We start from the raw sequence: 26,631 nt of genomic DNA, 5'->3' as shown, positions 1-26,631 counted from the left end.
GGGTGGTAATTGTAGTAGCAGGCTAGCATGCTAACAAGGAAGACACAAGGTACCACTCTCATCTATGCAAACTCTAATTGCAGGATAAATCAAAGGGTTATTGATCACTGTCAACTACACTGAAAGAAACCAGTGAGTTAGTGGGTTATATATTATGCCATAACTTTAAGAAGACTGACTACCACAATGACAGTATTTGATACACAACAAAGAAGATCTGATATGATAATAAAAACTAACAATATCAACTTCTTCTGAGTAATGAAGAGCTAGTATTTAAAAACTAAACTTTGGAAATGAAATCCTTGAGTCATGAGAAGTGGGCTCAGAATTATGAGTGGTTGGACAATGTTAATCATTTATGCAACACACAACACAAGGCCTTAATGATGATGTTGATGGGGCCGGTGTGGAATATTGCTCAGGGACTAGAAGGTTATGCAATGAGTTGGTGTTGCTTTCACCAGATCTGCCCCAGCAAGTGTGTGATCCATTTAGGGAGTAAAATTAGGTCACTTCTCAATAAATCACACAGCCCGGCGGAAGAGGGTTAGGGGCACCATGAATGTATGGAAGAAGGATTTGGGGAAAGGTGTGAGAAAGACAAGCACTACACAAAAGAAACCACAACAATATTTATCGAGGCACTGAGCAGCACACCGTCATCAATCTGTTGTGTCATGCTGCGCCAGAGAGACCAAAGATAGTATATCTCTAAATGCTACGTCTTATAGGTTTGAAAAATACAAATTATGGAGGATTGAAGTTACCTCACCCAGTTGTAAAAATTATGATTGTTGAAAGGAAAATTATACTGTATCGCCAAAGTGGGTGGTGCATCTCCATTCTTCTTGAAATGTCCGTCACTCTTGGGTGCCTGACTGAACCCATCCGGTAGGTAAGCTGTAGTGTTGAACTTTCACAAAGTTTTGGTGCAGGAGAAGAGTAGGAGAAGGCCTACTTATTGAAAAACAGTAACGGTGTTACAGACTAAAAGAGAAGGGCACCAGAAAGCAAGGTAAGCTTTATGAAGAATCAGGAGTGTACCAAGAATACTCGGAGGCAGAGCAAGAACATAAAGAGGAGTTTCACATTTGATCCAGCAATGCAGCAAACACACACTCAGCAGCATTTCCCTCCCAAATCAACACACTTCTCTCCAGTCCACAGAGCTGAGTGAGTACTAGGCCTCAGAGTCTTCAGCATCATCAAGGTTTCTCTTTGAAGTTCATTACTTTCTCCTTCTAGCTGTTGAGGTAGTCCCGCCCTGAGTCCTTCCACCCTCCTCCTCCTCCTTCTCTTGACTCTGAGTAACTCTGTCCTAGTCCCAAACCTGCTCCTTAAGGCCTGCCTTCTAGGGTTACCAATCTGACTCCAAGGGCTAGTTGGCAGGCCTCCTGTGTTAGCTACAGAGACATAACAAGCTCCAGAGACTATGATGTCTGCACCTGAACTTTGCTGGAGTGACTCCTAACCCCCCAAGTAGTGCCCCTCCATCTTTTACCCTCTTAAGTGGTGCTATAGGTGCTGTTCCTGCCTAACCCTAAAGGGTAGGACTTAGATACATTTTTACCAAAAAGTGCGAGCAGAAGGAAAGAAGACTGGGACCTACTGCTCCTCTCAAGGTGTATCGCTGGTTGACCTGACTTCGCAGTAGCTCCTACTACGTTCTCTGCAGCAAAAACCCCTGTTCAGCAAGACCTCAGAGCTAGCTCAGTATCTGGTTTTGTGGACTCTTCTTTGGCTTTTGCTCGAAACTTCATCCTGCTGCACGTTTTCGACTTCAAAAACGTTGCCTATGTTTGAACGTAAAAATCTTCATGGCTCAATGGCAACATGCTCCCCATCGACGACGATGACCTCCTCGGCCACAGACTGCTGCCTTGCCCTGCTGAATCCTACCATCTCCTAGCATTTTTCTTAGAATTTCTTCTAAATACAACAGTAAGCTGAGACCGGGCCCAATCCATCTTGTGTATCTGGACTGCACTCCATCATGTTCGGAGTAAACTTTTGACTTTGCCCCTATTTTGTGCAACCAGATACATGTGGCTGGAGCTTTGATCTTTTAGGCCTTTTCACTTGAAAACTTTAAATATTCAGACCTCTGGTTCTACTGATTGGACTTAATATGTTTTGGTGTACTTTTATTTATTAAAATGTATGCTATTTTGTAAATTGGCTTGGGGTTTTTCTTTTATTGTGTATTCATTCCATTACTGTTTGTTTGCTGCAGTGCATCTGAGTTCAGCCTGACTGCTTTTGTGCCAAGCTACCAGAGAAATAAGCACAGGATAATATAGTGACTTTTGTGTTTCACCCATGTCAAGGATTGTGGTTGTTGCATAAGTAGCTTTCCCACTCTCCTCCAGCCAATAACCCTATATCTCAAAATGCCCCTTCCAATTCACCCACATGCATCTCTTCAAGACATGGTGTAATTAAGTTGCCAGATGTCTGGTAGAATTTGGTCAGCAGGCCATCTGTTTCCAGGGCTTTGCACATTGTGAGTGTCTTAAGAGCAGACTTTATCTCATCTTCTATTATGGACCCTTCCAGCATCTCTTTGAGTTCCTCAGATACCTGCTTTAGATTTACTTTAGATTATATCTATCAAGGTAAGCCTTAACATCACAGGTGGAGGCCTGTGCTTGATTACTGTACATTTCTAAATAGTGTTTGAAAAACCTTTATTAAGTTCTTGTTGGGTAGACGTAGCCAGTCATGGAGCCCCTGAGTAGGCATCACGGAACCTCAGGGGCCCCCAGTCCACATGTTAAGGACCATTGAACTCGGTTGTCTCTGAATTTTGGGTCATTCAGAAAAATACTCTGAAGCTTCCAAGTCAGGATAGGGGTTGAATGTCGCCTCTACAACAGTATTGTCACAGAAGGGTTATAATGTGACAATATACGGCTGAGGTATTCAGTGCATAGGGTTATCTTACTGAGTATATTTGAATACTTCGTCCTGTCAAGCCTAACATGTCATGTTCAGGGGAGAAAAAGGAGTACTTTTTGTATGCTCATTCCATCTCCATAAGTCTGACAGGCCCAAATTTTCAGACCATGTGAGCAGATCATTTCACAAACTCCTGCACCATTTTAACCAAAGGTGTGTTTGTCTGTGGTAGGATGGAGTGATCTGGATCAAAATCCAAGACATGGTGAAAGTCACCATCACAATCATTGGAGAATGTATCTCCCAGGCCAGAATCATGGCCATAGTGATCAAACATTTAACCTATTGTGCGTTACGGACATATATGCTGCCAATGATCACTTCAATGGCATCCAGCCTTGCCAGTAGACTAATGTATCTAAGTTTCCCATATACATGGACATCAGTAGCCATCAAAAGGCACTTCAGGTCTAATCCAGATTCAGAAACCCATGAGGCAGAATGAAAAGCCTGTAGGATAGACCAACCCCTTCTATTGTCACCTTAACTTTACCACTTCCTGCCTTGTGAGATGTGTCTCTTGGAGGAATGTGATATTACTCTCTGCGTTTCAAGTATGCTAGGATTTGTATCTCATATTTATTAATCTCATACCTCTCACATTTCAAGTAAGGAATGTGTAACAATTCAGTCAACTCACCATAGTTTCAAACTACTTGGCCAGCCGTTTAATCCTAGGGGTGTCCCAATACATGGAGGGCCTAGTTAGGCACCACATGGTTTCCTTATTCTTTTGCCCTGAATTTGCTGTTGCGTTAAGCAATTTAGCTAGGCAATTACAGTAAAACAGTCCCCAACTCTTGCTCCCAAGGGCAGAATTGCAATGGCACTTCATCCACTGAGCTTCAAACTTAACTGGTGACTAAGGGCCTGATTTAGATCTTGGCAGAGAAGTTACTCTCATAACAGTGATGGATATGCCGTCCGCTGAAATATAAATCCATAGGATATAATGAGATTTATATTTTGGCGGATGGGAAATACATCACCGTTGTGGCAGAATAACTAATCCGCCAAGATCTAAATCAGGCCCTAAGTCTTTCTCTCATATTTCAAATGATGACTGAAGTTCTAGTGGGGTGCATCAGGTTCCTTGTCATTGTGTCAACCTCAAGGCTCTCCCCATTAATTAAATGTTATTGGCTCCCTGTGTCTTGGGCCTCTTGTACCTCTCCAAGATGAGCTTGCTGACCAATATCCCCTTTTGTTCTACCCATATAACCAAATTACTGCAATGCACCCCATCTGTTAAAGTCCAGGCAATGAGGAGAACTCTGCACTCTTTATCACTGTTAACTCCCTTAAACATGTTTACTTTGGTTCATTCCCAATTGGCATATTTGATTTACTTGTAAGTCCCTACCAGTGCCCAGGGCCTGTAAATTGAATGCTACTAGTGGGCATGCATCACTGGTTGTGCCACCGATATAAGTAGACCCTTAACCATGTCTCAGACCTGCTATTGCAAGGCCTGAAAGTGCAGTTTCACGGCCACTTCGACTTGGCATTTAAAAGTACTTACCAAGCCTTAAATATATGTCACCGCTAAGGTAGTCCCTAGGTAAGCTAGAGGGAAGGGTGCTATGTAGGTAAAGGGAGAACATATACAGATGTGTTTTATATGTCCTGGTTGTGGAAAACTCCTAAATTCGTTTTCCACTACTGTGAGGCCTGCTCCTATTATAGGCTAGCATTAGGTCTGCCCTCACATACTGTTTGAGTGGTAGATCGTGATCAGAAAGGGGTAAATAGGTATTATTTAGTATGACCAGAATGGTAATAGGAAATCCTGCTTATTGGTGAGGTTGGATTTTATATTACTAATTTAGAAATGCCACTTTTAGAAAGTGAACATTTCTCTGCACTTAAAATCCATCTGTGCCTTACAGCCTGTCTCCAATCCACGTCTGGGCTGGGCTGGTTGACAGCTCCCTTCTGCATTCCACCCAGACAACCACAATCACAGGACACTCAAACACATCTGCTTTCATGTGCACACTGAATGTGTTTTTCTGGGCTGGAAAGGTGGAGGGCCTGACACTTACATTTCAAAGGCTAGTGTCCTGCCCTCACACAATGGACTGCCAAACCCCCTATTGGGGCCCTGGTAGACAGACCTGTATTGAAAGGGGACCATGTGCACTTCAATACCACTCTTTGAAGTCTCCCCCACTTCAAAGGCATTTTTGGGTATATAAACTGGGTCCCTCAGACACTTCTGGACCTGAACCTGCAAACTATCAAGAGGAACTGCCTGACTGCTCAAAGGACTCATCTGGACTGCTTTGCTGAAAAGGACTGCTGCCCTGCTGCCTGGCTGCCCTCTGACTTTGCTGAGAAGTGCTCTCCAAAGGCCTGGATTGAGCTTGCCTCCTGTTTCCTGAAGTCTCAGGGCCAAAAAGACTTCATCTCTGCAGGAAACTCCTTGTGCGTTGAAAATTGATGCACAGTCTGCCAGAAATGATGCACAGCCTGCCCTGCAATGAGAAAATATCTGCACAGCCAAACTGGAACAATGCAGCCCGAATACCCGAGTGAACATTCAATGCAGCGCCTGCCTTGTGGCTGAATATTCGACGTACAGCCCTATCGGATCGGCACACAGCTGAACCGGAATGATGCAGCCCGACTTCCCGAGTGAAGAATCGACGCAGCGCCTGCCGTGCAACAGAACATTTGATGCATCGCCTACCGGATCGATGAAACACCTGTCACCTCTTCGTGATTGGCTGAAAACTGCATATGTGCACAAAAATCATCCAATCACAAAACATCAGCACATCAGAAAATATTCCACTATTAACTTAAATATTTCATTTTCCTCTGCCTCTTCCTTTTTACGTAAACACAAAACGTTATTAGTTATTATTTCCTGCAGTCTTCTCTGCACGGGTTTTGTGAAGGTCTTTTGCTCAACACATTCCAGAATGGCCTCATTGCCGGACAATAGTCATGAAGAAATATTAAACCTTTTCAGATCAGCTCTGTCCCCTCTGAAGAAATACATTCCATTAGAATGAGAACACAGATTAAACTCATAATTCGAAGCTTGTAATTCTATGGAAGCATTTGACACTTTTAACTCAGTTTAGCAAACAGATAACTACACATACCTTGCTTACTTGAGCCACAGCAGAGAACAAGTGTTGAAAGAAATACATTACATTATTAAAGGTTTGCACCAGTTTGAGATTCAAACAATTTTTTTTTTATACAGTAAGCATGAAATAATTCTACTAACGTAACATTTTAGGAACATTGGCAGACATTCAACATCGCCTCTGGCCATGTTCTGCTGAAAGGCACCACAGAAAACTCAAGAATTAACTTGAATTTATTCTAACATGATTTTTCACAGAACATGTTCATAAAGAGACACAATATTTTTCTTTCATCACTAAGTTAACACATTTAAAAAATATGTGCAGGCCTTTCACTCTGATGGTGGCCACTTAACAAGCACACTTTCTATGTTAACATTTATTGTTTTTCATTTGAAGCATTTCTCATGTTAGTGTATCAGTGTGATTACATAAAATAATTATTTCATGTCAAGTCTGTGCTCACATAGTCTTTCGCTTTTGAGTCCCTGAGCTACTAAAAGAAAAAATATCAGTTTACAATGACTGCACACTATTATTAATATTTTCATCCCAATAATCAAACATTACAGTACATTTAACTAACAAATCTTTTATTTAAACAAAATACTGTTTTTATTTTACCTGAAGCAGAAGGCGGGTGTTTCAAGTTTTGACGTCCGTCCTCCTCTGATGACGTTTTATTTTAAAGTGGGAATTCCTGTATTTCTGCTCACAGAGTACTGCTTCTATGCCCAGAATTTGCAAAATCATAAGAATTTTTTGTATACCTTAACTGCACAGGGTTACCCATGATTTGACCTCATTGTTCCCCTAAATATTATGTTTAATTAATAACACTTGTGTTTGAGCATTTGTTGTGTGATTTTGTTGAGACCTAAGCTTGCAGTGCTGGAATCATAGGGCATCGTGGTCCAGACAATACGTACAGCCTAGTCCAATGATATTTAGGGTAGGGTTTCCTGTTTCGTTCTTAAATATTTCTGTTTCCGAGCCCATAGACTTAAAGTATTAGAGACCAATGCTTAACTCAGAATAATTGCTCACTGCAATTGATGAGCTTCACTTTAGTTTGTTATTTCAGCACAGTGCACAAGTCCTAAACAAAGAAGTGGGGAGACTAACCACTTTAGGCAGTATGCAACTGACATCATGGTGTGTGACATCACAGTGTGTGACGTCATGGCGCGTGACATTGCACATGCATCACACAGAGTGCTTCATAGCCCATGACCTTCCAGGAACTGACATCACATTTCAAGACCTCATACATCTGTTTAGCAGGTCTATGAGTACATTAGAGTGCATTGCAATAGGTAACAAATAAGATTTTGCGTCGGGATGTGCCAAAAAAGTTACGCACCCCCGTCGCAAAAATGGGCCTCAACTTACACATTTATTTTTTAAAACCCTGCCCCAAAGAAATTGGCAACAAAGAGACACATGGCAGTACATCTGGTCTGCTTAATTGAATACAAAGTCTGTATTTTAAAATACCTTTTGGGGTTAAGACACCTGCTGCAGAGATCTTTGTGAGCCCGGTAAATAATCTGTGATGTAAAGTGCTCTGACGCCCTGCATCTGGATGAGTAGAGCTATAGCGCTATAAAAACAAAAACTAATAAGTAGCATTTAAAAAGTGATTTGTGTAAGTACTGGGACAGTCCAACACATCCGACATTCTTACAGTGCATGCATATGTCTTATGTACACAGACTGAACAAAGTCAAAAGAGTGGCTCTCTTAACTACCTGGGAAGTGATAAGCTGTGGTCCTTTGTTTCCCCTCCACTACATCTAGGTGTGAGTCTCCCTATATCTCAAAACCAGGATAGGCCAATAAAATCCCAACCCAGAAAGGCCAACGAAAGGAGGCCTGATGGCCAATTAACTTCAGCCTTTGTCAAGCTGGAACCTGATAGGCCTCCTCAATGCACGTTGCTGCTCATAACAAAAATAGACAATACGCAGGTGGTACTGAATGTGTCCAGGTGTCTGAAAATTACACCCGGACATGTTTAACATATTTTTGTGGTGCCCAGCCTCTTGGCAAGGTAGACGGCATCCACACTGTGAAAAGGGTGGGCAGACGCATCTACCTGCATCTGCCCTTGACTTGTGCACTGTTTTATGGGTAATGCATGTGTTTAAATAAACTTAAAATATGTTTTTTAATGATGTGTGCTAGAAAGCTTCATGGGAGTTTACAGACTTCATAATGCAGTGTCCAATCCCTGCATACATTTAAGCCCATGAGCCTCCATACAGGGTTATATATTTTACAGATACTGAAGCAGAAAATGTAGTTTGCAACTTAGACTAGGGGTGGGTGTTATTCACATAATTTACTGTAGTTGAATTTACCCCAAATTACTGCAAAATTATGTGAGATTGCACAGAAAAACACAAGGAGTGTGCCCCAGCATTTAGATTTATTTCCATAGTGTAAAATGCACCCTTGCGTCCAAAATGGACCTGAGGATGATGCTAATAAAGTAGCACCAGAACAGGAGCAGGAGCAGCCAACAGGTACTCAAACACAGCAAGTTAATTGTTCCTGTGCTCCTGCAGTTGTATTTTTGTGCCAAATTGCTCATAATTATGCAAATGTGCTTATTTGCATAATTTGTGGTAATTTTAAAAGAGTAAAAATAAATAGCTCCAGATACTCCAGCGCAATTAAAAGTTCGCCCAGACCTTGATTTGTATTTCTTAATGCATTATTCCTAATGTATAGTGTTATATTAAACAAGTGCCTTTGGACATGCACTGTAGGATTGTGGCCACAAGACCAAGTACCTCTCTTCAACTATGAGCAGGTAGAGTCACTCTTCTGCCAGACTCTTTGTTCAGCCTTCACCTGTGCTCTAGTCCAATCCGATTTGTTTATATTTTCAGTTAACAGCAGCCCTGAGTTTGTGAACACCTCATTTATGATAGCTCTATGATTTTAATCTTCAAAACAGTTCCAACACAGCCCACCAAACCCATCTGAGTAAAGTTCTATATTCATACCTTGTTTGGTTTGATTCTGTGGAGCTGGTTTTGCTGTAGAAAAACGCAAAGTTTCTTTATTCCCACCCACTAGATACATATGCACAAAACGTAGCCATTTTTGCTATTTGACTGGAAAGTTTTGTGCAAATTAATTATCATCTTCAAAAAATATAAGCAAGGGTAAGCTCACCTTTTCAATGGAAAGCCAAACCTAACCACGACTTCACAGTTGCTTTTACTGACCTATATTTGTACACACACACACGTAAAGATCAGTTATAGTTAAAAAAATATAAAGAAAAAACAATGAATTAACCAGTATGGTATGGAACACACATCATAACACATTCATCATTTAATTTGCTTATGGTAGACAGCTTTTTTGCCCTGTGCCATTGGCAAATTCATGTATTAAGCAAGACAGGCTCTTTCATCCAGTTGTGAGTGGGGGGCTTCTATTTTTTCATTTGGGCTCACAAACCCTTAAATGGCCAGTATATTCTAAAGTCGTAACCCTTTCTAGCCCATCCACCACCATTTAGTTACCAAACAAACCACAAAAAGCATGCTTTCTGAGTAAAGTGACACATTGGGCATGCATCAGTTTATTGTTTTTTTCCTATGGAAAGTACAATTAAGAAAACAATTTTTTTTCTCTACCCTTTCATTATTTTCCCTTTAATGGAACCTGATGAAATTTAGCTTGCAATACCAATGCCTATTTTGATGCAGATTCATCCATGGTTTCCAAAGGTATAAGCAAATCAAAAATGCTTTCTCAAAGTGCAGCTGAACCATAACTATACATTGATGTCTGCCAGTCAGTAATATATAAACATTGTTACTAATGTATTTAATGATCTGGCGCAAAGTTACTGAAATATGGCAGTCATGTTATGCAACACATCAGTGAATGCCATTAATCACATGACCCAGCCTCTGCATTCAGCCTGCCATAGGTTGAGACTGAGCCTCTGTGTCCAACGAGCCATTTCAGCTAGGCACAATTTGGGTTGGCAGTAAGGCATTCAGCCTTGTTCCACAAGTGTTTGCTGCAGGGCCTGGCCTTTGGTCATCCTCTGCGCTAACCCATTATTGGCTGCTGTCTCCCGTTGGGCCTCGCTTTTTGGCTGGAAGCAGTATGGTTGGGCATAAGGACTATGGCCATGCACTGCAGAGTTGGACTGTAGCTCTTTTTTGGTTTATGTGGGTGGCTCTCAAAACAGCTATCTTTTGTTTTGTTTTTTTGGTGTTTTGTTCACTTTTCCTTAACAACTGTTGCAGCAAATGGACACTTTCTTATTTCTTCTTTACTGGTTGACCTTTCTGTAGTATTCCACCACATACTCCTCCCCATGCTGCTTGTTCTATTTCTCATCCCAGAAATGCACCTTGCACAACAAACAATAGAGTACAATCACTCTGAGGTGCAGGTTGGTCTCCTCATGTTGTTTTTGGATCATCTCTTGTGACTGACTTAGCAATGTTGTGCCCTCCTGTGCTGCTACATAAGCAACAGCACAATTTCAAGTGAGTGCTCCCTCATTTGCCTGGATTTGTGACTCCATGCAAATGAGAAAACACTCTGCCTTTGCGACCGTTCCTTAAATGTCATGAGGCACACTGACTATGTGCCCAATTGAGGTGGCACATAGCAAGTGCTTTCCCCAAGAGTTTTACTTGGAAAGGTGGGAAGGGTCACATGCAACACCCAGACATACCCCTGTAGGTGGATGCAGTCACCTTCTACACCTACCTTTAGCAGTCATTTCTACCCTTTTTTCAAATGAGGGCACACTGCTGCCTGCACAGTAAAAGGTGGACCAGAGGCTTCAAAAATCAGGCCCATCTTACTCTAATGTGCTGTTCCAAGTGCTGACGCAGGCTAGTGCCTCACTGAATACCACATTTGTTGTGATACTGTGCACTATCCCACCATGTGACCAGCATATTGGCTTAAGTGGCAGAAATGTTCAGTGTTTGTCAAGTGCTAGACATCTTGATCTCACCTTCTTCTTTTGTTGAGGCTGCCTAATGCTAGGGTGGCTCATTTCTGTAACCACTGTGTTGCTTTACACTTCCAAATATCATATGGAAACAGGCATCTCTGTGAAAGATCACTAAATGGAGAAAAAACAGCATAAAACCCTCTAGGCAGGAGAATCTGAGAAGAGAGTAGTACAAAAAGGCTGGTTCTCACAAACCTTGGCCTGAAGTCAATGAGGATTGTTTCCAGCTTGAGCAATATTCCAGGAGATAGGGCAGGGTTTGAGAAGTTGGAAGACCATTCCAGCCGATAGAGCAGAATTCCAGGAGAGGGAGCAGGATTCTCAGACTAAGTAACCAGGAGGGAGAAACACAGCGCAACCGTTACTGGAGCAATTGTGACACATGGAATAACAGGGTCAGGGAAGAACAGGAAGTTGAAGAGTAGAAGAATCAGGAAGTGATATACAGGAAATACTGCTTCCGTCATGGTTTGGGAAAGACTATTGACAGAGACTGCTTTGGTAGGCTTTTAAGTTTAGGAAAAATAAACCCCTACTCTTCCTGTAAAATGTCACAGAGCAAGATGGCCAAATCTAGAAGCATGCAAAAGGTTACAAGAAACATTAGTGTGGAGTGTGGGAGTGCTAAAATCTTGGAAACAAGCAAGTAGAAATTTTGGATGAGTCAAAATTATTTTGAAATAAAGCAATTTGCTTCATACAACAGAAGCTGTGAGGAACACAGTATGTCATAAACATATACCAGGTGTTGTCCCTCTTAAGTGGTGCCACATGCCGGATGTTCCAAAAGAATGGAGGCCTCTTGTCTTGTCTACCTTGCAGACTCCACATGCATTAATTTTTTTCTCTCCCTGCTATCAAACTGCTTTTTACCTGTATCACTCAGGCTCTGCACACCTTCCTCCTCTCCATGTGCAGTTGCAGTCTGCAGTTAAACCACTTCTATCTGTGCCATACAACCAACCAAAGCAAAAGTGGCTTGTGAAAAATATCCTCTCTTGGTTCCTGCTTCTCATCAAATTGTGCCTCTTGCTACTAAGGAATTGGCAAAAGTTTACATGAGTTGACAACCAATCAGCATCTCAGAATAATCTTTTTACACGTAAATTAGTTTGCAGATGTTCATGGACACCAAAGTAAGTACAAGCCTTGTTACTGACATGCTGGGTCCATGGTCTCACAAGAGTGGCTGCAGGATTGGCACTCTGGTAAACTGGAAACTGAGTATGTTATGAACAACTCTCTAATTTTATAGTGTGGAACAAAGGCAAATCCAAAGGTCTCTTCATTATTGATAAAGAAACTTTTTTTAAATTTGAACTCCCCAAACATGATGGATGGCTGGCAGGTTAGTTTTTCAGGATATGGACTAGCTCTATTCAAAACGGCATCAGCAGTCTGCGTCCTCATGGATTAGGACGCAAACTTGACAGATGTAAGATTGCATCAATAGTCTGCAGTACAGTTTTCAAGGACACAGATTGTGGATGACATCTTAGGTGTATAGAGTTTGCAGCATTGTAGTGGAGGCTGTGGAGGTGCTATTTTACATGTGTTCAGTTCTTGGCTTTGTCAACTAGTTCATGGACTATTTTTAAAATTTTATTCTGTTGGCCATAGTCAGTGTTAGCTCACTGTGCCCCCTTATGTGGCACAGAGACCCTACCAATGTCCTATAGTGAATGCTTCAGCAGTAATTTTACTCTTGTGGCCAGCCATGCAGTCTTCCCTCAGGGTTTCTGGCTAGCCTAATTAAAGTGGACGATGGGAGTAGAATGCTATATCCACCAATGGAGGCCTTTAGTTTTAGAATGTTAGTTTGTGGACAGCTGCAGACATAGCCATTTTACCATCCACTTACAAAATAGTCAGGGTATGTAAAATTATGAATCCTTTCAAGCCAACCTGGCACTTTTTTACAAATGCTTTTGTCTTGACAGCCACTGAGTGCATTTATAACAAACCAATGAACGCCTGCTCTCTGAGTAAGTTCTACTTTCATGCCATGCTGTAGTTGGGAGCAAATTTCCTATGGGAGTTAAAACAGGAAACACTTCTTTTTTATCTGTCCTAATTAGTTTTCCTGTGCATGTAATTGTATAAAAATTGACAGCTCAAACTTAGCTAAACATGCTAAGCATTGCCAAATTCTTTGCAGATTTGTCCATGGGCTCAACAGTTATAGATTACAGGACCAAAGAAAAATAACTTCTCCTGAATCAAAACAGTTTATATAAAGACACTGATATGTCTCTCTAGTCAATATGCTAAAGAACAGTCACTTACATCAAGCCTACTGTCGTCCGGTCAAACTAAACAATCAGGTCGCCCATCCCCAATTCTGGAAAAAGGCTCCTTGGGAAGGCACACGCCTAGGACTGTTGCTGATAAATAGGCAACTGGTCCGCACTGCAGGACCTACCCTCCGGCTGTGCTCCTGAATAATCCTATTATTCTAGCATATTGACTAGAGAGACCTATCAGTGTCTTTATATAAACTGTTTTGATTCAGAAGTTGTTTTTCTTTGCTTTTACCATCATTGAAACTAATACATCAAACCAAACTCCTTTTCTCTAGCTAATGAGACTTGAAACACACCTGCAAAAAAAGAGAACATATTATCCAAGTAGAAATAAATAAAAAAATTAAGGCCTTTAGCCAACCTAACTTTAGCTAAACATCAAATGTGCATTTTCAAATAAATGGTTATATATGCACACTTTGAACCTTCAGACTTAAAACAAAACATGAAGAAGAGGAATACATGTTACTTCAATAAACGCATTTTAACCGGTTGAATGCGGGCGTAGGCCACTGGCCGACGCCCACACTCCCTCCCTGGTGCGGGTCACGACCAGTGGCCGACACCAGGGAGGGGGTTAAAAATCCACGCGGAAGAGCTTCCGCGTCTCCATCCCACCCCCCTCCCGCCCCCTTATGACGAGCGCGCGCCGCGAGGCGCGCTGACCTGACAGTTTTTCCCCACCGGAGAAGGAGAGAAGCAGGTAAGCGTTCTCTCTTTCTCCGGTGGGGAAAAAAAGGCCAAAACGGCCTCCCCAGATGCCAGGGAGGCATCGATGGAAAGGGGAGGCTCTCCCCTTTCCATCGATGCCTCCCTGGCACAGTTTCCTGGCCGTGGATCGCAGCGCGGCTGCGATCCACGGGCAGGAAACGCCCCTAGGCACCAGGGATCTTCTTTGGGGGGGTCGGCCCCCTCGTAAAAGGGCCTCCCCCGCCCCCTGGGCAAATAAATCTGTATTTACACGGTTTTGGGGGGCGATCGCGCCCCCCACAATAAAAAACAAATAAAAAAAGTGAAAACAAAATGGCGGGGTCGGCCCTTGGAACAAGGGGCCGACCCCAGGGGGGAAAAAAAAACATGTAGTTTTGCCTGGGGGGGGCCGATCGCCCCCCCCAGGGTAAAAAAGAAAGAAAAAAACAAATTGTTGGTGGTCAGCCCTTAGGGTGACCATCAATGGGGCCATTTTTTTTTTTTAATACATGTGTGCTTTGCCAAGGGCAAGCACACATGTATAAAAAAAAAAGATTTGTGACATGAGTGTCTTGTTTTCTTTCTCTCTCTCTCTCTCTCTCTCATATATATGTGTATATATGTATACACATATATATATATATAAATATATATATATATAGACATATATATATATATATATATATATATATTTTTTTTTTTTTTCAGGACAAGCATTGCAGCGTCCATGTGCAGTTTTTCCCCACCGGAGAAGGAGAGAAGCAGGTAAGCGTTCTCTCTTTCTCTGGTGGGGAAAAAAAGGCCAAAACGGCCTCCCCAGATGCCAGGGAGGCATCGATGGAAAGGGAAGCCTCTCCCCTTTCCATCGATGCCTCCTGGCACCGTTTCCTGGCCGTGGATCGCAGCGTGGCTGCGATCCACGGCCAGGAAACGCCCCTACGCACCAGGGATCTTCTTTGGGGGGGTCGGCCCCCTCGTAAAAGGGCCTCCCCCCCGGGGCAATAATTCTGTATTTACACGGGTTTGGGGGGCGATCGCGCCCCCCACAATAAAAAATAAAAAATAAAAAATGAAAACAAAATGGCGTGGTCGGCCCTTGGAACACGGGCCGACCCCAGGGGGAAAAAAAAAACATGTCGTTTTGCTTGGGGGGGCCGATCGCCCCCCAGGGTAAAAAAGAAAGAAAAAAACAAATTGTTGGTGGTCAGCCCTTAGGGTGACCATTAATGGGGCCATTTTTTTTTTATACATGTGTGCTTTGCCAAGGGCAAGCACACACGTATAAAAATAAAAAAAAGATTTGTGACATGAGTGTCTTGTTTTCTTTCTCTCTCTCTCTCTCTCTCTCATATATATGTGTATATATGTATACACATATATATATATATATATATATATATATATATATATATATATAGACATATATATATATATATCTATATAGATATATATATATATTTTTTTTTTTCAGGACAAGCATTGCAGCGTCCATGTGCTTCTTTTCTGACTTGTTGGTGTGTATCTGGGCTTCTAACAACGCCCACCTCACGCCCATCACTACCACTCGTTCGTGGGCTTGCCCTTCAAAAATCCTTTGATGACATTGGAAAATGATTTACCTTTGTCCCTCCTTGCGGAGGTTTTGTTACCGCCTTGGCCATCGCCCCTGGTACATGGCTAATTGCACTTTTGCTGTTACGTTTAACTGCGAGCGAACTTCTTTTCCTTTTGTGTAACTCTTCACATGATGCTCATGGTGGCCGTGGCGCTGTGAATCGGCTCTCTTATGTGAAAGAGTTTAACTTTCAATTATCAATTTATGTGGCAAGAAAAGTTGGGTTAGGAGTTTATAACGCTAATAGCTCTAACTCGAGCAGATGCGAGACCCATTGCATTGTAAATGCTTGTTATTCTTGTGTGTGTTGTTTTATAATGGTGAACAATTTCACCGCACTCCACGAGGACCGTGATCAAGACTCCTTGGTGAGTTGAAACACATTGGTGGTTATTGACTGCAATAAAATACACGTTTATTTGTACTTCGTGGAGTGCGGTGACATTTTTCGGCATTAGATAATTTCTAGATTGGTCTTCTCTGTCACTGGGCACCGGCAGTGGAGTGTGCCGCCCAGCAACCCTTCAACCACTTTGTTTCTAAACATATATATATATATATATATATATATATATATATATATGCAACACAAATTGGTTAAAAAGATTGTTGCGCAGCGCACTCCACTGCCGGTGCTCAGTGATGGAGGAGAGCAACCTCGAAAATATTTTGTGAACAAGAATCTCACCGCACTCAACGAGGTTCAAATTGACATGTTTTATTGCAAGTATAAACAATGAAAGAAAAGAGGGACTCATTTACTGTGATCAAGAATCCTTGAGAGTCGAAACGCGTACGTGGCTGTTGCTTGCAATAAAAGATGCCAATTTGAACCTCGTGGAGTGGGGTGAGAATCTTGTTCACACAATATATATATATTTATATATATATATATATATATATATATATATATATATATATATATATATATATATATGCATGCATGTCTTTTCTGTAGTGGCAGTTGCCATAAAGTAGCTGAGTGGATTAGTAAAGGCAAGGGTTACCTGCGCTTTAAAACAAATGTAATGCCAGGGGGACTATGGAGATATGAGTGGCACTTTTGCTGGGTAGTACTGAGGGAATTAGAAGAGGAGGTAATGGGAGGCAGAGCACCAAAAATGACTGTTGCACAGGGTGTGTGGTAAGGTGAAGTAATACATTCTTTTTTTGTTTTTTTCAGTGTTTTCAGAGAATCTGCAGAATTGGAGAAGAAGCAAAGGTAAGGTGACGACATTTCCTGTTGTACACAACAAACATACCCACAAGCAATTTTGTGACTATCTGCCTTCTACGTAGGCTAGTAATTTAGAGGGACAGTTTAGCCAGTTGCAGAGATGGCGTCTCGTTTGATGACTGCTGATCAAGCCCTAGCTCGGGTTATGGAGGACAGTTCTGATGTAGGCTCAGAGACTGAGACAGCAGACACTGAGACAGCATCTGAGGGAGAGGACAATGGGGCAGATTCTGGGAGTGATTTTTCAGTCGGCGGAGTCCCATCTGACGACACCTCTTCCAGTGAGTCTGAAGGAGACAATGACGACATCCGTGCTGTCCCTTCGCAAGCACATTCTGGGCAGCGGGACCACATTGGGTTAGCCGAACCCAGAGAGCACGTGCTTGCTGCCGCAAGCACAGAGAGAGTGCTCTCTTGGCAGCCCCCCTGTTTGGTTCAGCCCCAAATTCCACCTTTTACTGGTGACGCTGGATGTAAAGTCGATACAGCTAACTTTTTGCCAGTCGACTACATCTATCTGTTTTTGTATGTTGACTTTCTTCAGAAAGTTGTGCAGCAAACAAATTTGCGTGCAGACCAATTTCTGAGGGAGTGCGGAGGCACTCTAGGGCCCCGTTCTAGGGCACGCCAGTGGACTCCCACTTCGCTGGCGGAGTTGAAGATATTTTTGGGCCTTACGCTCAAAATGGGGTTAGTACAGAAACCCACCTTGCAGTCCTACTGGACGACTCGCACGGTTTGGGTAACTCCCATCTTCGCACCATACATGAGCAGAGATCGTTTTTTGCTACTGCAGCGCATGCTGCATTTCAATGACAATTCTGCTGCATTGCCCCGGGACCATCCAGATCATGACAGGTTGTTCAAAATTCGGCCTGTCGTGGAACATTTGTCTGCGAGGTTTCCAGAGATCTATACTCCTGGAAAGAATATAGCAGTCAATGAGTCCTTGATCCTGTACAAAGGACGGCTGCTTTTCAGACAGTACATTGCGAGCAAAAGAGCTCGCTATGGCATAAAGCTGTACATGCTGTGTGAGAGCTCTACTGGCTATGTGTACAGCCTGAGAGTGTATACAGGGAAGGATTCTACCCTAAACCCTGTAGGTTGCCCTCCCGTGTTAGGGGTCACAGTTAAGATTGTATGGGAACTTGTCCAGCCACTTCTTCACAAAGGTTATAACCTTTATGTGGACAATTTCTATACAGGAGTAGAGCTGTTCAGTGAGCTCTACAAAGCTGGCACTGTGGCCTGCAGTACAGTTCATTGTAACCGCAAAGGATTCCCGCGGGAGCTTGTTTGCAAGAAGCTCCAGAAATCACAGAGTACTGCATTGCGTTCTAACGAATTGCTCGCAGTCAAGTTCCTAGATAGACGTGATGTATACGTGCTCACTACAATTCATGATGAGAGCACTTCTCCCATCACGGTTTGGGGTCAGATGGCCGAAGTCCACAACCCCATCTGTATACTCGATTACAATAAGTACATGGGTGGAGTGGACAAGAACGACCAGGTTCTTCAACCATACAATGCGTGTCGTAAAACTCGCACTAGGTACAAGAAACTGTTTACCCACCTGATTCAGATGGCAACATATAATGCGTATGTTGTTTACCGTCAGACAACAACAGGAAGACTCATGACTTTCCTTGACTTCCAGTTGTCTGTAATTGAAAGCCTCACTACTGTTACAGAAGAAGCAGCAGCCTCTACCTCATATGTTCTGGAGGATGTGGCAAGGCTGCAGGAGCGACACTTTGCTGATCGCATACCTAAAACACCCAAAAAGGATCGTCCATGTCGTCGCTGTAAAGTGTGCTCAAAGCATGGAAAGCGGCAGGAGAGTCGGTATTACTGTCCCCAGTGTCCATCACAACCAGGCCTCTGTATCCCTACTTGCTTTACGTTGTATCATACTAAAGCAAAGTTCTGGGAAATCGACTGAGGTTGAGCTGCTGTTGGGTAATCCTTTCAGTGGCAGTGCATGGATACAGAACGTCCATGGGCCACTGCTTCGTTAGGTAAGGAGCCACAGAATTTTACTTCATCATGGACTTCTTTTTGGCGTGGTCGGTGTTCTGTTCAATTAACATGCATTTTCTTCCCCCTACTGCATATACTAGTGGACAGAACATATGCCACATTGCCACGGAGTACCCTTTCTTCACCTGCATGTCTACCTTACTTTCAACTGTAGATATGCTCTCTCAGTTCGAGGAATCACTTTGTAGGGCATACTTGGAAGCCCTCAACTTGCTTCCACAAACTGATATAGGTTCACTTGGCTATTATACAGGATTAGCCAGGACTCTGATGAGAACAGAGACATGGATGGATAAGGAAAGCTTATGGTAGGAGTGCCTTCACAGGGTTATTGCACAGGTAGAAGGCAGATAGTAAAGGTAGTACAGATGTACATCATCTACACCTATGGAATCAAACCCATTGGTGCCATCCCAGCACTGAAGGAGAATGACTTGTATAGGTCAGTGTTTGACCTGCTTTTCATGTTCATCCTCCATCAGAACTTAGTTGATGTTCAGTTTGCTGTATAAGTGCATTATAGTCAGATCACTGCACATAATGTTGGCTGGGACATATGCTACGTTCTCATGGACTCCCCTATGTACCAAACACTACCCTTTTCCATAGCCTATGACCTTCTCTTTAGGGAACTTCATGAGAAATCCCCAGCATGTCTCCCTTAGTTTCAAAGGTAGATATGCTCACTCAGTTCGAGGAATCGCTTTGTACGGCATACTCGGACACCCCCAACTTGCATCCACAAACTGGAAGGAGTTGGATTTAGCACAGAGAGTGCGTTAAAGGCGCATGAAAAACATGTCTTCCTGAGCCTCAGGTGGCTGTCACAGGAGTCATTAGTAAAGGTTTGTTACGCATGCATTTGGTAATGTTAAGGAAGAAGGAGGCAGTTACTTGACAGGTGGTAAAATGTAGTCAAACTTATTCCGTTCTGTGGCGTGTGTATGTGATGGGCCCTTGTCTGGCAGCGGTAAGTTAATGTGAGTGGAGTGATTGATTGGATTGGGCCCGTGGCTGGCGATATGAAAGGGTTGTTTGTTGTGCGTGAATGGCGTGTGAATGGACCATAAAGAGGTTGGTGCCTGGACGCGGCTTTATGGCCCACCTTCAGAAGGCTTGGTTTCAATATTCAGATACTTTGATAAGTAATCATGCTTTGAAACCATAATTTCTGGAGGTGCTAAAACCAACCAGTGTGAGTGGTGGGTTAACTTTAACAAACTAGTACCAGGGGAGTCCAAGGGGGCAGGACTTGCATGGCTCTCACCAGTTTTCCTACACCCAGAATCCCCTTGAAATTACATTATGTGCTTAAAAAACACATTTTCCTTGCATTCCAATGAGCAGAAGTCCAGGGGTCTGCAGGGATCTTCAAAATTCCTACCACCCAGTGTTTCCCCACTTGTCCTGATAAAAACACAACCCCGCTTGTGTGCCTGCGCCTAGTGCATGCTTCAGGAATGAATCACTCCAGGGTTAACAGTAGACCTCAAGCAATGACTACCATTGACCCTTGTGTGATCCATTCCTGTCGCGGGCGCTAGGCCTACCCACACAAGTGAGGTATAATTTTTATCGGGAGACTTGGGGGAACGCTGGGTGGAAGGAAATTTGTGGCTCCTCTCAGATTCCAGAACTTTCTGTCACCGAAATGTGAGGAAAACGTGTTTTTTTAGCCACTTTTTGAGGTTTGCAAAGGATTCTGGGTAACAGAACCTGGTCCAAGCCCTGCAAGTCACATCATCTTGGATTCCCCGGGTTTCTAGTTTTCAAAAATGTGCTGGTTTGCTAGGTTTCCCCATGTGCCGGCTGAGCTACAGACCAAAATCCACAGGTAGGCACTGTTTTCTATGAAAAAATGTGATGTGTCCACGTTGCGTTTTGGGGCATTTCCTGTCGCGGGCGCTAGGCCTACCCACACAAGTGAGGTATCATTTTTATCGGGAGACTAGGGGGAACGCTGGGTGGAAGGAAATTTGTGGCTCCTCTCAGATTCCAGAACTTTCTGTCACCGAAATGTGAGGAAAACTTGTTTTTTTAGCCACTTTTTGAGGTTTGCAAAGGATTCTGGGTAACAGAACCTGGTCCGAGCCCCGCAAGTCACCCCTCCTTGGATTCCCCTAGGTCTCTAGTTTTCAGAAATACACAGGTTTGGTAGGTTTGGTAGGTTTCCCTAGGTGCCGGCTGAGCTAGAGGCCAAAATCTACAGGTAGGCACTTCGCAAAAAACACCTCTGTTTTCTTCCAAAAATTTGGATGTGTCCACGTTGCGCTTTGGGGCGTTTCCTGTCGCACGCGCTAGGCCTACCCACACAAGTGAGGTATCATTTTTATCGGGAGACTTGGGGGAACGCTGGGTGGAAGGAAATTTGTGGCCCCTCTCAGATTCCAGAACTTTCTGTTACCGAAATGTGAGGAAAACTTGTTTTTTTAGCCACTTTTTGAGGTTTACAAAGGATTCTGGGTAACAGAACCTGGCCCGAGCCCCGCAAGTCACCCCTCCTTGGATTTCCCTAGGTCTCTAGTTTTCAGAAATGCACAGGTTTGGTAGGTTTCCCTAGGTGCCGGCTGAGCTAGAGGCCAAAATCTACAGGTAGGCACTTCGCAATAAACACCTCTGTTTTCTTCCAAAAATTTGGATGTGTCCACGTTGCGCTTTGGGGCGTTTCCTGTCGCAGGCGCTAGGCCTACCCACACAAGTGAGGTATCATTTTTATCGGGAGACTTGGGGGAACGCTGGGTGGAAGGAAATTTGTGGCTCCTCTCAGATTCCAGAACTTTCTGTCACCGAAATGTGAGGAAAACTTGTTTTTTTAGCCACTTTTTGCAAAGGATTCTGGGTAACAGAACCTGGTCCGAGCCCCGCAAGTCACCCCTCCTTGGATTCCCCTAGGTCTCTAGTTTTCAGAAATGCACAGGTTTGGTAGGTTTCCTGGGTGCCGGCTGAGCTAGAGGCCAAAATCTACAGCTAGGCACTTCGCAAAAAACACCTCTGTTTTCTTCAAACAATTTGGATGTGTCCATTATGCGCTTTGGGGCGTTTCCTGTCGCAGGCGCTAGGCCTACCCACACAAGTGAGGTATCATTTTTATCTGGAGACTGTGGGGAACGCTGGGTGGAAGGAAATTTGTGGCTCCTCTCAGATTCCAGAACTTTCTGTCACCGAAATGTGAGGAAAACTTGTTTTTTTAGCCACTTTTTGAGGTTTGCAAAGGATTCTGGGTAGCAGAACCTGGTCCGAGCCCCGCAAGTCACCCCTCCTTAGATTCCCCTAGGTCTCTAGTTTTCAGAAATGCACAGGTTTTGTAGGTTTCCCTAGGAGCCGGCTGAGCTAGAGGCCAAAATCTACAGGTAGGCAATTCGCAAAAAACACCTCTGTTTTCTTCCAAAAATGTGGATGTGTCCACGTTGCGCTTTGGGGCGTTTCCTGTCGCGGGCGCTAGGCCTACACACACAAGTGAGGTATCATTTTTATCGGGAGACTTGGGGGAACGCTGGGTGGAAGGAAATTTGTGGCTCCTCTCAGATTCCAGAACTTTCTGCCACAGAAATGTGAGGAACATGTGTTTTTTTAACCAAATTTTGAGGTTTACAAAGGATTCTGGGTAACAGAACCTGGCCCGAGCCCCGCAAGTCACCCCTCCTTGGATTTCCCTAGGTCTCTAGTTTTCAGAAATGCACAGGTTTGGTAGGTTTCCCTAGGTGCCGGCTGAGCTAGAGGCCAAAATCTACAGGTAGGCACTTCGCAATAAACACCTCGGTTTTCTTCCAAAAATTTGGATGTGTCCACGTTGTGCTTTGGGGCGTTTCCTGTCGCAGGTGCTAGGCCTACCCACACAAGTGAGGTATCATTTTTATCGGGAGACTTGGGGGAACGCTGGGTGGAAGGAAATTTGTGGCTCCTCTCAGATTCCAGAACTTTCTGTCACCGAAATGTGAGGAAAACTTGTTTTTTTAGCCACTTTTTGAGGTTTGCAAAGGATTCTGGGTAACAGAACCTGGTCCGAGCCCCGCAAGTCACCCCTCCTTGGATTCCCCTAGGTCTCTAGTTTTTAGAAATGCACAGGTTTGGTAGGTTTCCCTAGGTGCCGGCTGAGCTAGAGGCCAAAATCTACAGCTAGGCAATTCGCAAAAAAACCCTCTGTTTTCTTCCAAAAATTTGGATGTGTCCACGTTGCGCTTTGGGGCATTTCCTGTCGCGGGCGCTAGGCCTACCCACACAAGTGAGGTATAATTTTTATCGGGAGACTTGGGGGAACGCTGGGTGGAAGGAAATTTGTGGCTCCTCTCAGATTCCAGAACTTTCTGCCACAGAAATGTGAGGAACATGTGTTTTTTTAGCCAAATTTTGAGGTTTACAAAGGATTCTGGGTAACAGAACCTGGCCCGAGCCCCGCAAGTCACCCCTCCTTGGATTTCCCTAGGTCTCTAGTTTTCAGTAATGCACAGGTTTGGTAGGTTTCCCTAGGTGCTGTCTGAGCTAGAGGCCAAAATCTACAGGTAGGCACTTCGCAAAAAACACCTCTGTTTTCTTCCAAACATTTGGATGTGTCCACGTTGCGCTTTGGGGCGTTTCCTGTCGCAGGCGCTAGGCCTACCCACACAAGTGAGGTATCATTTTTATCGGGAGACTTGGGGGAACGCTGGGTGGAAGGAAATTTGTGGCTCCTCTCAGATTCCAGAACTTTCTGTCACCGAAATGTGAGGAAAACTTGTTTTTTTAGCCACTTTTTGAGGTTTGCAAAGGATTCTGGGTAACAGAACCTGATCCGAGCCCCGCAAGTCACCCCTCCATGGATTCCCCTAGGTCTCTAGTTTTCAGAAATGCACAGGTTTGGTAGGTTTCCCTAGGTGCCGGCTGAGCTAGAGGCCAAAATCTACAGCTAGGCACTTCGCAAAAAACACCTCTGTTTTCTTCAAAACATTTGGATGTGTCCATGTTGCGCTTTGGGGCGTTTCCTGTCGCGGGCGCTAGGCCTACCCACACAAGTGAGGTATCATTTTTATCGGGAGACTTGGGGGAACGCTGGGTGGAACGAAATTTGTGGCTCCTCTCAGATTCCAGAACTTTCTGTCACCGAAATGTGAGGAAAACTTGTTTTTTTAGCCACTTTTTGAGGTTTGCAAAGGATTCTGGGTAACAGAACCTTTCCGAGCCCCGCAAGTCACCCCTCCTTAGATTTCCCTAGGTCTCTAGTTTTCAGAAATGCACAGGTTTTGTAGGTTTCCCTAGGAGCCGGCTGAGCTAGAGGCCAAAATCTACAGGTAGGCAATTCGCAAAAAACACCTCTGTTTTCTTCCAAAAATGTGGATGTGTCCACGTTGCGCTTTGGGGCGTTTCCTGTCGCGGGCGCTAGGCCTACACACACAAGTGAGGTATCATTTTTATCGGGAGACTTGGGGGAACGCTGGGTGGAAGGAAATTTGTGGCTCCTCTCAGATTCCAGAACTTTCTGCCACAGAAATGTGAGGAACATGTGTTTTTTTAACCAAATTTTGAGGTTTACAAAGGATTCTGGGTAACAGAACCTGGCCCGAGCCCCGCAAGTCACCCCTCCTTGGATTTCCCTAGGTCTCTAGTTTTCAGAAATGCACAGGTTTGGTAGGTTTCCCTAGGTGCCGGCTGAGCTAGAGGCCAAAATCTACAGGTAGGCACTTCGCAATAAACACCTCTGTTTTCTTTCAAAAATTTGGATGTGTCCACGTTGTGCTTTGGGGCGTTTCCTGTCGCAGGCGCTAGGCCTACCCACACAAGTGAGGTATCATTTTTATCGGGAGACTTGGGGGAACGCTGGGTGGAAGGAAATTTGTGGCTCCTCTCCGATTCCAGAACTTTCTGTCACCGAAATGTGAGGAAAACTTGTTTTTTTAGCCACTTTTTGAGGTTTGCAAAGGATTCTGGGTAACAGAACCTGGTCCGAGCCTCGCAAGTCACCCCTCCTTGGATTCCCCTAGGTCTCTAGTTTTCAGAAATGCACAGGTTTGGTAGGTTTCCCTAGGTGCCGGCTGAGCTAGAGGCCAAAATCTACAGGTAGGCAATTCGCAAAAAACACCTCTGTTTTCTTCCAAAAATTTGGATGTGTCCACGTTGCGCTTTGGGGCGTTTCCTGTCGCGGGCGCTAGGCCTACCCACACAAGTGAGGTATAATTTTTATCGGGAGACTTGGGGGAGCGCTGGGTGGAAGGAAATTTGTGGCTCCTCTCAGATTCCAGAACTTTCTGTCACCGAAATGTGAGGAAAACTTGTTTTTTTAGCCACTTTTTGAGGTTTGCAAAGGATTCTGGGTAACAGAACCTGATCCGAGCCCCGCAAGTCACCCCTCCATGGATTCCCCTAGGTCTCTAGTTTTCAGAAATGCACAGGTTTGGTAGGTTTCCCTAGGTGCCGGCTGAGCTAGAGGCCAAAATCTACAGGTAGGCACTTCGCAATAAACACCTCTGTTTTCTTCCAAAAATTTGGATGTGTCCACGTTGCGCTTTGGGGCGTTTCCTGTCGCAGGCGCTAGGCCTACCCACACAAGTGAGGTATCATTTTTATCGGGAGACTTGGGGGAACGCTGGGTGGAAGGAAATTTGTGGCCCCTCTCAGATTCCAGAACTTTCTGTTACCGAAATGTGAGGAAAACTTGTTTTTTTAGCCACTTTTTGAGGTTTGCAAAGGATTCTGGGTAACAGAACCTGGTCCGAGCCCCGCAAGTCACCCCTCCTTGGATTCCCCTAGGTCTCTAGTTTTCAGAAATGCACAGGTTTGGTAGGTTTCCCTAGGTGCCGGCTGAGCTAGAGGCCAAAATCTACAGCTAGGCAATTCGCAAAAAACACCTCTGTTTTCTTCCAAAAATTTGGATGTGTCCACGTTGCGCTTTGGGGCGTTTCCTGTCGCGGGCGCTAGGCCTACCCACACAAGTGAGGTATAATTTTTATCGGGAGACTTGGGGGAACGCTGGTTGGAAGGAAATTTGTGGCTCCTCTCAGATTCCAGAACTTTCTGCCACAGAAATGTGAGGAACATGTGTTTTTTTAGCCAAATTTTGAGGTTTACAAAGGATTCTGGGTAACAGAACCTGGCCCGAGCCCCGCAAGTCACCCCTCCTTGGATTTCCCTAGGTCTCTAGTTTTCAGTAATGCACAGGTTTGGTAGGTTTCCCTAGGTGCTGTCTGAGCTAGAGGCCAAAATCTACAGGTAGGCACTTCGCAAAAAACACCTCTGTTTTCTTCCAAAAATTTGGATGTGTCCACGTTGCGCTTTGGGGCGTTTCCTGTCGCAGGCGCTAGGCCTACCCACACAAGTGAGGTATCATTTTTATCGGGAGACTTGGGGGAACGCTGGGTGGAAGAAAATTTGTGGCTCCTCTCAGATTCCAGAACTTTCTGTCACCGAAATGTGAGGAAAACTTGTTTTTTTAGCCACTTTTTGAGGTTTGCAAAGGATTCTGGGTAACAGAACCTGATCCGAGCCCCGCAAGTCACCCCTCCATGGATTCCCCTAGGTCTCTAGTTTTCAGAAATGCACAGGTTTGGTAGGTTTCCCTAGGTGCCGGCTGAGCTAGAGGCCAAAATCTACAGCTAGGCACTTCGCAAAAAACACCTCTGTTTTCTTCAAAACATTTGGATGTGTCCATGTTGCGCTTTGGGGCGTTTCCTGTCGCGGGCGCTAGGCCTACCCACACAAGTGAG

The sequence above is a fragment of the Pleurodeles waltl genome, chromosome 8 (assembly GCF_031143425.1).
Source record: "Pleurodeles waltl isolate 20211129_DDA chromosome 8, aPleWal1.hap1.20221129, whole genome shotgun sequence".
NCBI classification, from domain to species: domain Eukaryota; kingdom Metazoa; phylum Chordata; class Amphibia; order Caudata; family Salamandridae; genus Pleurodeles; species Pleurodeles waltl.
The sequence above is the reverse complement of the archived record's forward strand: the minus strand, read 5'-3'. Positions refer to the sequence as shown.